The sequence below is a fragment of the Crocodylus siamensis genome, chromosome 3 (genome assembly GCF_052110815.1).
Source record: "Crocodylus siamensis isolate JL-2025a chromosome 3, ASM5211081v1, whole genome shotgun sequence".
Taxonomy (NCBI): Eukaryota; Metazoa; Chordata; order Crocodylia; family Crocodylidae; genus Crocodylus; species Crocodylus siamensis.
In genome coordinates this window covers 199942399-199954594 of record NC_143397.1, presented here as the reverse complement: position 1 = coordinate 199954594, position 12196 = coordinate 199942399, and the positions used below count along the sequence as shown (strand labels likewise).

At 47.0% G+C, this 12196-nt stretch overlaps 1 pseudogene; it reads left to right on the top strand.

Annotated features, from left to right (window-relative positions):
* Positions 1–8310: 8310 nt before the first annotated feature.
* LOC149869330 (uncharacterized) lies at positions 8311–8919 on the top strand (annotated as a pseudogene).
* The last annotated feature ends 3277 nt before the right edge of the window (positions 8920–12196 follow it).

The window sequence follows — 12196 nt, the reverse complement described above, 5'->3', positions numbered from 1 at the left end:
TCTTAATCAGGTCCGAGTAGGGAAGCAAGCACAGTGTTAAGAGCAGTGGATAGAGCTGTAAAACTGGAAGGGGGAGGAATACAAACGATTAGTGGCAACAGCAAACCAGGGTAGCAGACAAACAATTAGCAACCACAAGAAACTTGGATACTGGATGATCAAGACTTGTCAGAAGGGAGGAGTCATAGAGAAATAGGGCTGGAAGGGACATCCAAAGTTCATCTAGTCCAACCACCTGCTTGAGGCAGGATCATCTCTATTCAAACCATCCCATACAAACCATAATCTAGACTCTACATAAGACTGCTACCAACCTTGCCACAATGCAGATCTAACACCCTAACCTGCCGCAGGCAAAGCAAGGGAACCATGGCAGCCAGTGTCCTGCTTCTATAAAATATTGTCAATATATGCTCAAGAGGTCCTGGGTAGAGGGACCGTGCCCCTTGCTACAGATATAGGCAAAAACTCCTACAGTTCATACCAATCTGACCATGGGGTAAAATTCTTTGCTGACCCCAAATATGTCAATCAGTCAGACCCTGAGTAGGGCAAGACCCTCTTCCCAGGGGGTTGTCATCATTTGTGGGGTGTATGAAGAAATTCAGAAATAGGGTAGATTATAATGTATCATAAAATGAAAATTGGTGTTCAGTCTTTAGTTCCTAGTGTCCAGCCAGCTTATGAATTTTTGTTCCCAAACTCCCCTTTTAAAAGATCTTTGGTAGATTTCCTGTGCCACAAGGATGCTGAGGTCAGAAAGGCAGTGGTTGTTCTGTGAAAAATGTGCTCCTATTGATGTATGCGTGTCCCTGTCCTCTATGTTGTTTTCTGTGAGAGTTCATTCTGGTGCATAGCTGCTGTTTAGTTTCATGTAGTTACCAGGAGGGCATTGAATCAGATGTATCCCATTTTGGGAAAGCCAAATGTATCAAACTTTGGGAAGGCAAGCTTGATTTTTATGCTACCCCTGGCAATTCTTCCCCTCTCCTATTTCACAGATTTATGCACTCTTTGCAATTGCTGTGCTTACTTCCCTCCTCAGATCTGTGACAAATGCCATTGTCGCAGTGCACTCGGGTGCCCTGCGCCTGAGAGTGGAGACTGCTCTGGGGAGACCCCTAGTGGCAGAAAGGGGGAGGCTCAGCTGCCAGTCACCAGGGCTGCACAAGTGCTGGTTGCCAGGGCAACTGGTAAAACCAGCTGACCAGATCGAGTGAGAGAAGGGGGCAGCAAGGAGCCCCGGGAGTAAAGAGGAGGGCCAGAAAACAACAAGGCCCAGGTCAAACCACGTCAACTCCATCTGTGAGGCTTGGGCTGCGGTGTAGGGGAGGAAAAGGAGCCGCAGGTAACGCCCCCTGTCACCGGGGTGCAGAAAAATGGGCAGCCTCCCGCTGATTACAACCATCTTCTAATCAAATAAGATCAAGGCATGGCAGGCGAGTAAGCAGGCAGTTGGCCCATTACAGGAGGGCAGAGCCACTCCCAGAAAGGCTCCAATATTCATACTCCTGTCACAGCCATGCATTCAAAAGCTTGTCTAAGCCAACCATACAGGTAGTTAAATAAAATATTACCCCGCCAAAATCTTTGCCTCTCTCAATTGCTGGATCATCACTGCTACACTGTCACTGCCTAGTACATGGTTGGATATTCATATGTAAACAGATCTCATATGTATCTTTCTGTATTTTACAAGTGCTACATAGGAGTTCAGGGTACAAATCCCCTATGTGAAATCTGTTTGCAACTTCCTATTCACTACTTCTCAATGCAGTCCCACGTGTAAAGGATTTTGATGTTTCAGCAGAAACCCTTTCCTGAGATGGAGAAAATGCTTTTGATAGGATTAAATGGTGTTCTTTATTTTCAACCTTGTAAGAATCTGAATTTCGGCCCATGTTCAATTAAATGGATAAAACTTCACAGTCAGCAAGAAGCAAGTACATTTATAAATGGGTTAATCTCTCGGTCAGCTAAGTTGTTTTCTGGGAATCATTTGACAAACAGCTTTTAGGCCAACATGTCTGGTATTTATGTTCTTCCATAAGATGTTTCCTCTGTATAAATGGAAAAATTACAGAAACATCTGTCACTGAAAGCCAAAAAACATTTTGGATTTGATTGTGTCTCTTGGGGTGGTTGGGAGGAATGTACAAGGTTTTTCAAACTTCTGTACAGTGTGAGATACCTTAAGGAAAAATACATTCTTTGGGATTTTTTCAGTTTAAGTAATTGCAAGAATATTTTCCCCAAAATCTCATTGAAATTGGTATGCTCATGACTACTGCATTTTGGAATGTCACCTCTTATTTATTTTCAGCAATGTGAATATCTCATGTCACATCCGTGTTCAATAAACGCATAAAATTCTACGTAGTCAGCAACAAGCAAAATGCATTTTTATAAATGGGCTAATCATTCTGGGGATCTCAGACTCCCCCTTTCTCTTTTCAATATACATTGGCCCATATAAAGCTAGTTGTATAAATCAGGTCAGCTCTGAGATTAGAGGTGTGGAAGCTGGGCAAGGAGAACATAATCAGTTCCTGCATGCTGATGGTATGCTAATGACACAGTTACTACTGGTAACTTTAATCCCAAATGCTCTCTCTATGCATTCTGCATAAATATATCAAACCAACCTGCCAGGATTTAGGATAAAACCACCAACATGAGGATGAAGCATGGCCTCAGCCTTTTGTTTAAATAGCATGTGTGAGTGGGGGAAAAAAACCCAGCAGAGAATTCAAATATGCTGATTAAAAAAAAATCGGATCATATTGTCTAACTGTCCTTGTTGATATGGTACATAGTTCAGTTGTGGAAAAAAAATCAGATTGCTACCTGAGTGCAGAGTGGCTTTTAAAAAAAGCAAAACGGGTGCAGTTTTCCTTTTAGTCCATTAACCCATGAAAGCTCAAGCCTATCACTGACTTTGGCACTTACATAATATAATTATATATAATATATTTGTTACCTATTATTATAGGACTTGGGGCTCCTATTATTTGAATGTTCGAAATTGTAGTTCATTGCATGAGCTGCTGCAAGTGAATTGGACTGTTCCATGTTGTGCTACTGTGCAGCTGCAGAGGGGGACAGGTACAAGAGAGGTGGGAGGGCAAACTACTTGTCCCTCCCACCTTCTACCTCTCCTGCCTCCCCCACTGTCTTCTCTCTACTGTTTGCCCCCACTGACTCCCACACCACTGGCCCCCCTGCAATGGCCTGACCTCTACCACCTGACCCCCTACCACTGCTTTCTCTACTGCAGTGCTGGAGACAATTTTAAGACAACCCTACCAATAATTAGAATGCATAAATGGAAAATTATACAAATTTGTAAATTTCCCATGTAGAAAACCTAATTATTGTGGGGGTTGTCTTAAATTCAGGGTCATTTTGGATTCAGGTAAATATGGTATTTTTAATTTTACCTCAATATGTTTTATTATGAAATTGTAAGATTAAATCAATTTCTTATGAGGTGCACCTGCTAGCTAACACTGGCTCAGCTCCTAAATGTTATTTTTAACCATTTCATAAAACTTGGTCCATCTTTCCTCAAATAATGTAGATTTAGTAGCTTATCCATGTATGTCCTAGTGCTTTTGCATCTTTTTATTTTCTAGACCTGCTAAGCAGCTTCTGAAACTAGTTGTATGCAGTTTGGATCTGGCCCTCAGTGGACGTGTCTACATGCGACCCTAACTGCACAGTACCCACCAGTACTGCACAGTCCTGGTGGCATATGGGTCATTTTCAACCATTGGGAGTGTGTAGAGGGTGCACATGGGTGCATGTGCACCCCCTGAGCATGGCAGTGCACCCCTTATGAAAGGTGCCTGTGGGGGGTCACCACTCAACGCCCCCCCCTCCCCCCGCCCCGCTGTTGACACTACCAGAGGCATCTGTGGGTGGTCAGCAATCGCTGCTGGCCACCACCAACACTGCTGGCAGTGTCTGTGGGCGGTTGCTGACCCCTGGTCGGTGCTCGTCTGCCTCACCACCGCCCACAGTGCTAGCAGTGTCTGTGGGAGCTCCCCACTTACCACCGTCGCACTTCTGCCACTGCTGCCACACTCCCACTGCCTCCAGCACTGCCATGCCCCCGCAGCTGCTGGGGGCATGTGTCTTTCATGTTTTTGACCCTACTGTGCAGTAGAGTTCATTGCTACTGCACAGTAGTGGCAGAGCAATGAGTTCATTGCTACTTTGCTCTAGCTATGATGTGTGTTGCCATAGCTAGTTGCTCTGGTGAAATAGCATGTCAAGTAGATGCACCTACTGAGTGTAACTGGGCACAGCAGTCATTTTTACATTGCCTAAAGATTTGGCCCAAAGGCTTCATATCCATAGTGCAGCTTCTGAAACTCTTGAATTCCACCTGCCCACTAAAAAAGGCAACTTAGCAGAAGTGATAAGCTCCAATTTGATACCTGATCTTTGTTAAGGAAGGGTCAAGGAATCTTTCATCAGGGAGTTTTCCATGATGAATAATTATTTAAACTTTGGAGAGGACTTCTATATTATGTAAACAACAGCATATTGATTAAATATAGCAGTTTACTGCACTTGCCAGTATAATAGGTGTTTTCATGTTTATGGGGTTTATGGTTTTGGATGGTCATAGTGGCTACAAACAAATAATGATTTTACCCCAGGACAAAGTGCAATAATTTAGATGCCCACATGTCATCATCACAGGTTAAGAAGTGCTAACAGTTTGTCCCAGAATATTGCAAAGTGTGTCTAAAAGGTTATTTTAGGATTGCATCATTGAATCAATAGCAGAAAAGCAACACGACATTCAGCTGCTCACTAAACCCTGATTAGAAGGGTAATGTGTGTACATACCAATTCAGGGATATTTTTGTTCCATGACGAACATAGGCATAACTTGTCTGGGGACAAATGTAACATTTGTTCCTAGCCAGAATGTGACAAATGGTCTGATATTTGGCTAAAAAAAGTACAGTAAAGAAGACTTTTTTTTACCAAAAAAAAGTTCTAGTGTCTGGAAGGGAGGACAGTTTAGATAACAAGTCACTATTTACGTCGGCATTCTACCGCCTCTCTTAGTAATCTGTTCCAATATTTACTTACCCTCATAGTTAGAATATTCTTTGTGGACACAGGGGACAGGATAAGAAATAGCTGTCTTAAATTACAACAATGGTAGGTCGTGAAGAATGTACTGTCACCCTCTTCTTTATAATCACCCTTTGTATACTTGAAGACTATTATCAAATCCCCCCTTTGTCTTGTATGTCTTTTTCTTTAGAGTAAGTAATTCCAGTTCTTCAAACCACTTCTTGTATGTTAGGTTTTCTGGATTTCTAATTATTTTTGCTGCTTCCCATTGGATGCCTTCCATTTTGCCTGTCCTTCTTGAAGTAGAGTGGACAAAAAGTGACGCAGTACTCCAGGTGAGGCATCACCAGTACAGCATAGAAGGGGAAAAAATATTTCCCTTGACTTGCAAATAACACTTAATACAACCAAGTACACTGTGGACATTTTTTTTTTTTTTTAATGAGAGCACACTTCTGACTTATATTCATCTTATGGTCCACTTTAGTCCCTAGGCCTTTTTCTGCAGTACTGCAGCCTAGCCAGTTGTTCCCCAATTTGCATTTGCGTATTTGTTTTGTCCTGAGCAGAGGACTTTGCACTTGTCCATACTAAATTTCATCTCACTAACTTCAGACCATTTCTCCAACTGCTCATTTCTCCATTTTGAATCCTTATCCTACCCTCCAGATATCTGCAACTCTACCTGAAGTGGGATGATTTGCAAATTTCCTAAATACATCCTCAATTCTATCTTCCAAATAATTAATGAAGATATTAAAAAGTACTGGACCCAGGACAGTTGTCACTTTGTGCATGATAAGTTATATAAGCACCTCACAGTAGTCTCATCTAGACTGTATTTCCTAGTGGCGTAACTAGGGAGGGGTGACTGGGACAGCTGTCTTGGGTGCAGGTTGGGCCAAATGCCTATGTATGGCAGCTAGCTGGGGTGGTTGGCCATGTTGTTACACATCTGGTATCTCCTTAGCTTACTAAGACAATGCCATGGTATACAGGGTCAAAAGCCTGGCTAAAGCTGAGTTACATAAACAGCCACTGCTTTTCCCTGCAACCACAAAGCCCATTTTGTGTAATGAAACTCCCTAAATGCATTTAATATCCCTTGATTCTGTTTCTATGTGGAGGAAGCCCAGAGATGGAACCTCATACAAAGATTTACATTTCATATACACGAGAGAGCTCTGTTCCTGCACCTGAAAATACAGTGGAGCATTTGGACAACAATAAGCTGGAGACTAATACAGTTGTGAGAATTCTCAGATATTTTTCTTGAACTGGTTGAAAGCTTTGGACTAACAGTTTATTTACTGAAAAATGCAGGCAGGGACACAGAAACAATCACAAGTTATTTGAATTTTGGTTTTGGTTGAAAAATATAAAGCAGTTGAAATTGTTTTATTTCTATATTTTTTCAGAGCAAAATGATATAAGCATCAAATTTAGCCTTGCAGGGTGGGTAGGCTATCCTTGGCCCAAGATACCTGCTCCAGCTGAACAGGGAGACATGCTCTAGGCCCTCTGGCTTCTGGCCTGAGCCACTGCAGGCACATGGCTGCATTTCCAGAATCAAAAGTCAATGTCTGTTCATTTGCTTATTGGCTCAATCTACACAATTCAGACTAACCTGTGAAGATTAAATTGATCAGCCCCAGGTTTTTTGCTATCTGTATGTAGCCATAGAGTAAATTCTCTGAAGAACACAGAAATGCTTGGTGCCAGTTGTCTCATCCACAGTGTTTCCAAGGATGCCACACTTTCCTGCCACTCTGTTTCTAGGAGAGCTTTGTCACATAAGGTTAGGTCCCAAAGCCTTGCAAGGGTAGTAGCAGGAGTGTTAGTTGGTATTTATTGTAGGTAGAGTAATTTATTGTAGCTAGTTCTTTATATAAATTATTTGTGTTCGAATAGTGTAATTTCAACATCACAAGGCTCATCAAGATACTACCTGCAGATCACTTGCTGTTTCAGGCATAAGCTACAGTGCTCAGCCAGTAGCTATAGCTGAGAGGTTTAACACAAAGGACTCCACTATCTTGGCAGCTGCATAGCATGCACATTGTCTCCAGACTTGCTTCTTTTCCAGCAAAGATAACAGGTTCCCCACTTAAAGCCCACATCCCTATTTTAGGGGGCTCATTTTGGAGAAAAAGGTGCATATGGATGTGAGAAATTATGGTATAATTTTCCAGCTTTCACTGAGCAAACCGAAACTCCTTTCTTTTGGGGTTACCCAAAATATATTTTTAACCATGTCTTTGTTTCCAAACATAACCAAGACATCAGTAGTTAGGGCAGTGCTACATTTCTTTAATGGTTCTAGGAATGGCAGTGCAGACCTGAAACTTCAGCAGTGCGTGGACAGTTTGCATAAGAAAATGACCATTTCAGCTCCTGCAAAGATCATACATGTGGCACCTACTTACGTTGGTTGTATATTGAGAACAGCATTTTACCCCATCAGATTTTAAAACAAAATACATTTAAAAAAAATAAAATACATATATCTACACCTAGAATCGATTCTTCTGCAGCTCAAGTGAGCTTTTGCCTTCAACTGGCCCATGGAGAGGATGCTCTGATTTCTATCTTTGCTCACAATTGTGAAGTGCTCAGTGGTTAAGTAATAGTTCTGTTCATTGAGTCTGGGTAGTTTCAGATCCATAAAAATGTCCAGTACATGAAAATTTCCTATGGTCTTTAAATAGATTTGAAAGATATATCCCAAATTGCTAAAACTTAACAGTTTTGGTAGAAGGTGGACGCGTCTACATGAGATGCTTTACTGCACAGGAAATTGTTCTACTTGAGAGTTAATTTGTTACCTGTAAATACAAGTAGCAAATTAACTCTTAAGTAGGTACTGTGTAGTAATGCATGTGTAGATGCTGACCAGGAGCAAATTTGCTCCTGGTCAGTCCCAGTACAACGGGGCCACCCTCAGAGCTCTTAGCCCCAGAGCTCTCTTCCTGCCCTAGCCCCTGGCTCTTAAAAGCCTGTGGGGATGCCAGGGCCCTGGGACATCTGCAGCAAGCTTGTGGCACAGCAGAGGCCCCAGGCCAGCTGGGGCATCCTGCCCAAGACTGGGTGCTGGTCCCTGGCTCTGCACCACCATGTGGCTGCCTGTCCCGTGTTGTGCCCCTGTGCTGGGTGCTGCAGGCACCTCCCCAGGCCTGGCAGCACCTGGACCATTGCACGGAGGTCCAGAGAGCCATGCTGGCATCCTGCCTGGTGCCATGTGCCCCTTCCCGGGGCTGCAACTAGTACCAGGAAGAGACCACGGACATCATGGCACTTGGGTGAGGCCGAGATCCTCAGCCAGTTTGCCTGGAGTGTGCAGTCCAATGCACATATCTATGAGGGCCTGTTTGTGTGCCAGTGCTGCATAAAGGTCAAGGCCTTGCAGGCACAGTGGGTCACTCTCAGTGACCACAACCGGCAGTCAGGAGCTGCCCACAAGTCCATGTCCTTTATGTAACAGCTGGATGACATACTCATGCCCTGGGACCCTGGTCGGAGCCGTGCTGTCTACTCCAGGACAGGTAGCCTGCCCAAGCCTCTGCTGTAGGCTGGCACTGTGGTAACGTGTCACTTGGTGAGGGCCTCTTGGGCCTGCAGGAGCCTGTCCCACTATACTTCCCACCCCTGGTCTCCTCCGGCAGCTCCAGGAGCTTGGGCCAGTGCCTGCCCTGCCCACTCCAGGTGTGCAGCCCTGTCCAGGACGCCAGCTCCCCCCTGGAGGGGCCTCTGCCTGGGCAGCTAGGTGCCATGCCTCTGTATCCCAGGGCACCACTGGAAGCCATACATCCTCACTACCAGTAGGGAACTGACTTGGGCCACTGGACATGCCTGTCACACCTACCTGGTAAGCCTCGCACTGAGGGGAGGGTCTTCTCTGCCCCTGTCCCGCCCCCCTCCCTGCCTGGCTGTACTCCCCTGGCCATGTGCCCCCACCTCACAGCACAGGAAGGCAGGAGACAGTGCAAAAGTTTATTGACCAGCCTGTGCCCCATCAGCTAGGCAGGCGCGGGCCTCTCACATGCAGAGGAATGTGTCAATGCCAGTGGCAATGTCATCCTTGGCTGTGGGGAGCAAGGATGTGTAGCACAGTCCCAGGTAGCTCTCCAGATAGTGGCAGAGGTTGCGGGGCAGCATAGGCTTGTCCTGTGCAGACTTGTCCTGGCTCAGGGTCCTGTGCCAGTGGTGCAGATGTGCCCAGAACACCATGGTGATTGCAGTAGCTGGGCATAGTGGGTTGGGCATTCCTCATTCTGTGTAAACAGCTCCTTATGCAGTGCCTGGGACACATGCAGCAGGGGCACACTTGGGGTGCAAAGCCAGCATGGGGTGGGGCTGGCCCTGGGATGTCTCCCTGAAGAGATCCCTTGTGGGAAGGATGGGGATGCAGGCAGATCCTTGTCCCAGTTGTCCAGGAGACTTGTGCTCTCCAAACCTGGGTACTGTGGGCTGAGTGGCAGCAGAGGAGGGGCCTGTAGGAGAAGTGGGGGCAGTGGGGTCTGGAGCCACAGCTGCCATAAGCCTGGCCTGTCCTGTCTTGGGAACAGGGTGGGAGAGGCAGGTTGTCTGTGGCCAGCACCCAGCTGCCCACCTGTCCCAGGGAAGTGAACAGGGATGGGGAACTCAGCCGGTGGCTGCCTGGGCCCAGGCCTGCCCAGCTGATTTACCATGGTCTGTGGGCACCTGTACATGCACAACCCTGATCTGAGGCCAGGCAGTACACAGGCCACTGGTATTGAGCATGTTATCTCAGAAATGTTTAAAACTCCTATGAACAGCCTCTTTCTCCTGGCTCTGTAGGCAGCTGCACATGGGGGAGAGGCACCAGTTGGCAGCCCACATGAGCCTTTAGGGTCACTGTCAGCCTCAGCTGGGGCCCTGCATAAGTGCTGGCTCTGGCAGTGCAGAACCCAGGACCAAACCTGGCTGCTGGACGGGCTGGTCACAGTGGCTGAGGAGTTGCTGGTAGACTCGTGGGTGTGGCATATGGAGGATGTCATGCACAAGCAGGACAGGGATGCACATGAGCAGGAGAGGGATGTGCATGAGCTGGCGAGGGACCTGGCAGACTAGGTGTTCAAGGATGGGCTCCTGGCCCTTAAGAAGAAGCACCTGGAGATGCAGGGGTGGCAGGCTTCCCTGGTGGCCAGGGCAGTAAAGGCCCACAGGAGAACCACTAGGTGCTAGACACCGTTCTGGCTCTGGTGGTCACCTTCATGCTGCCCACTGCTCTGCCTTTGTCCCTAGCCTCGCCTGCCCCCTGGCAGCTACCTAGCAACCAACAGGAGGCTGGCCTCCCAGTGGGCCTGGGCTGAGGCACAACAGCGTCTCTACCCTAGTGCCCTGCACCCTGGGCTGGGGCACACAGCATGCACTGGACTACATGGGGAAGAGGATGCTTTATTGGAGGTGGATGGAGTGAGTGGAGGGGCTTTATGGGGGACAGGGGATGGGGTCTGTTGTGGGGGAAGGAGGGAGGAAGAGCTCTGTTGCTGGAGAAGGAGGGTGGGTGGGGTCTGTGTTTGTTGAGGGGAATAAAGTGCTTTTCTGAGAACTGTCCATAGTGAGCATGGTGGTTGGGGTGCACAGTGGGGCTGGGGCCAGCTGTCCAGGTGGCCTACATGCAGTCATCATCCTGACTGGCTGGGCAAGCCTACAGGCAGCAGGGCTGGAGGCCCAGGAGAGCATGGAGGGCACTGGTGGTGGCATCCAGGTGCGCATTGTTTTTGTCCTTGCTGGGGTCCAGGTGGCAGCAAGGAGTCTGGGCGGAAGCAGCATGATCCTAGGGGGCCTGGGATGGTGAAGGGAGCCTGGCCAGGTGGCTGTTTCTTGCAGGAGGAACCACCAGGGCTGAGACTAACTTGGACCAGGTGGCAGTCATGGTGGTAGGGCAGAACAGTGAGCACAGTGGCCAGCAGGAGCCTGGGGTACTGGATGTCACTCTTGGCACCTGGGGTGGAGGACGAACAGAGTCTCCGTGTGCTCACAAAGCACTCAGCTGGCTGCTCTAGGGCCAGAAAGACAGGTGGCTTCCTTTTAAAGATGGCCACCAGCTACAGGCAGCTGTGGCCAGAGCCTTGGTTGATGCAGGGGTCTGGTGCAGGGCTGGAGGGGGTGGAAGCAGATTGCTGCTAGGAGCAGCAAACCTGCTCTCAAATCCTTGCACATGTAGATGTGTAAATTACTCTGTAAATGTAAATTACTCTGGAGTAAACCCATCCTGCAGCATTTGCACATGTACACACTGGGCATGTCTACTCTACAGGTGTGGAATAAGAGCTACAGTTGGCAAAATGGCAGCTTCAGAACTACTGTGTTTTAAAATCTTTAAAAGCTACTTTTTCTAAGAGATGTGTCTGAATTGCATTTGAGCTGCACAATCCATGAGAGAGACCTGAAAACATAAGCAGCTACTTGTGGTAAAAATATGTTCTCTCAACAGCTAAAACCCAAAGTGCACAACTAGTGTAAGTCAGCAGATTTGCAGGCCTAAATTACTGTACTTGGCTGAACATCATCATTGCTAGTATTTAATATTTATATGATGGGAGGGCTGAAAGACTGAATCACTTTTAGGCATGCAGACAAAGGTTATGAATACAGCGCCATGATGCACATGATCTGGGTTTGCTCTGAATGACACAGGGAATATAATGTGGCAGTAGAGTCATATTAGCACAATGTTCTAGGTAGTTGCTAATTAGGCAAAGCACCAAACATAACACAACCATATTGCTTCTGGTCTAGACAGATAGCTTGGGTATCTTTGCACAACATGGCTTTGTATTATGTAGAAACAGCCATGCAAGTCATCAGGATCCTGGTCCTGAAGTCCCTCTAATCCAGGGGTGGGCAATTATTTGGTCCTGTGGGCAACATAGACCATTCTGGGGAGTTGCTGTGGGCTGGTCAGCACCACTTCCTCCCCCCTGCAGCAGCCTGGGGCCTGCATGCCCTGTAGCTCTTACCCACCACTGCCAACAGCACACAGCCCTGGCCCTGACCCCAGCCCTCTCCACACCTGCTCCAGACTCACCCGAGCCAGAGCGGACCAGCTGGAATCCATGTGCACAGGCCCAAC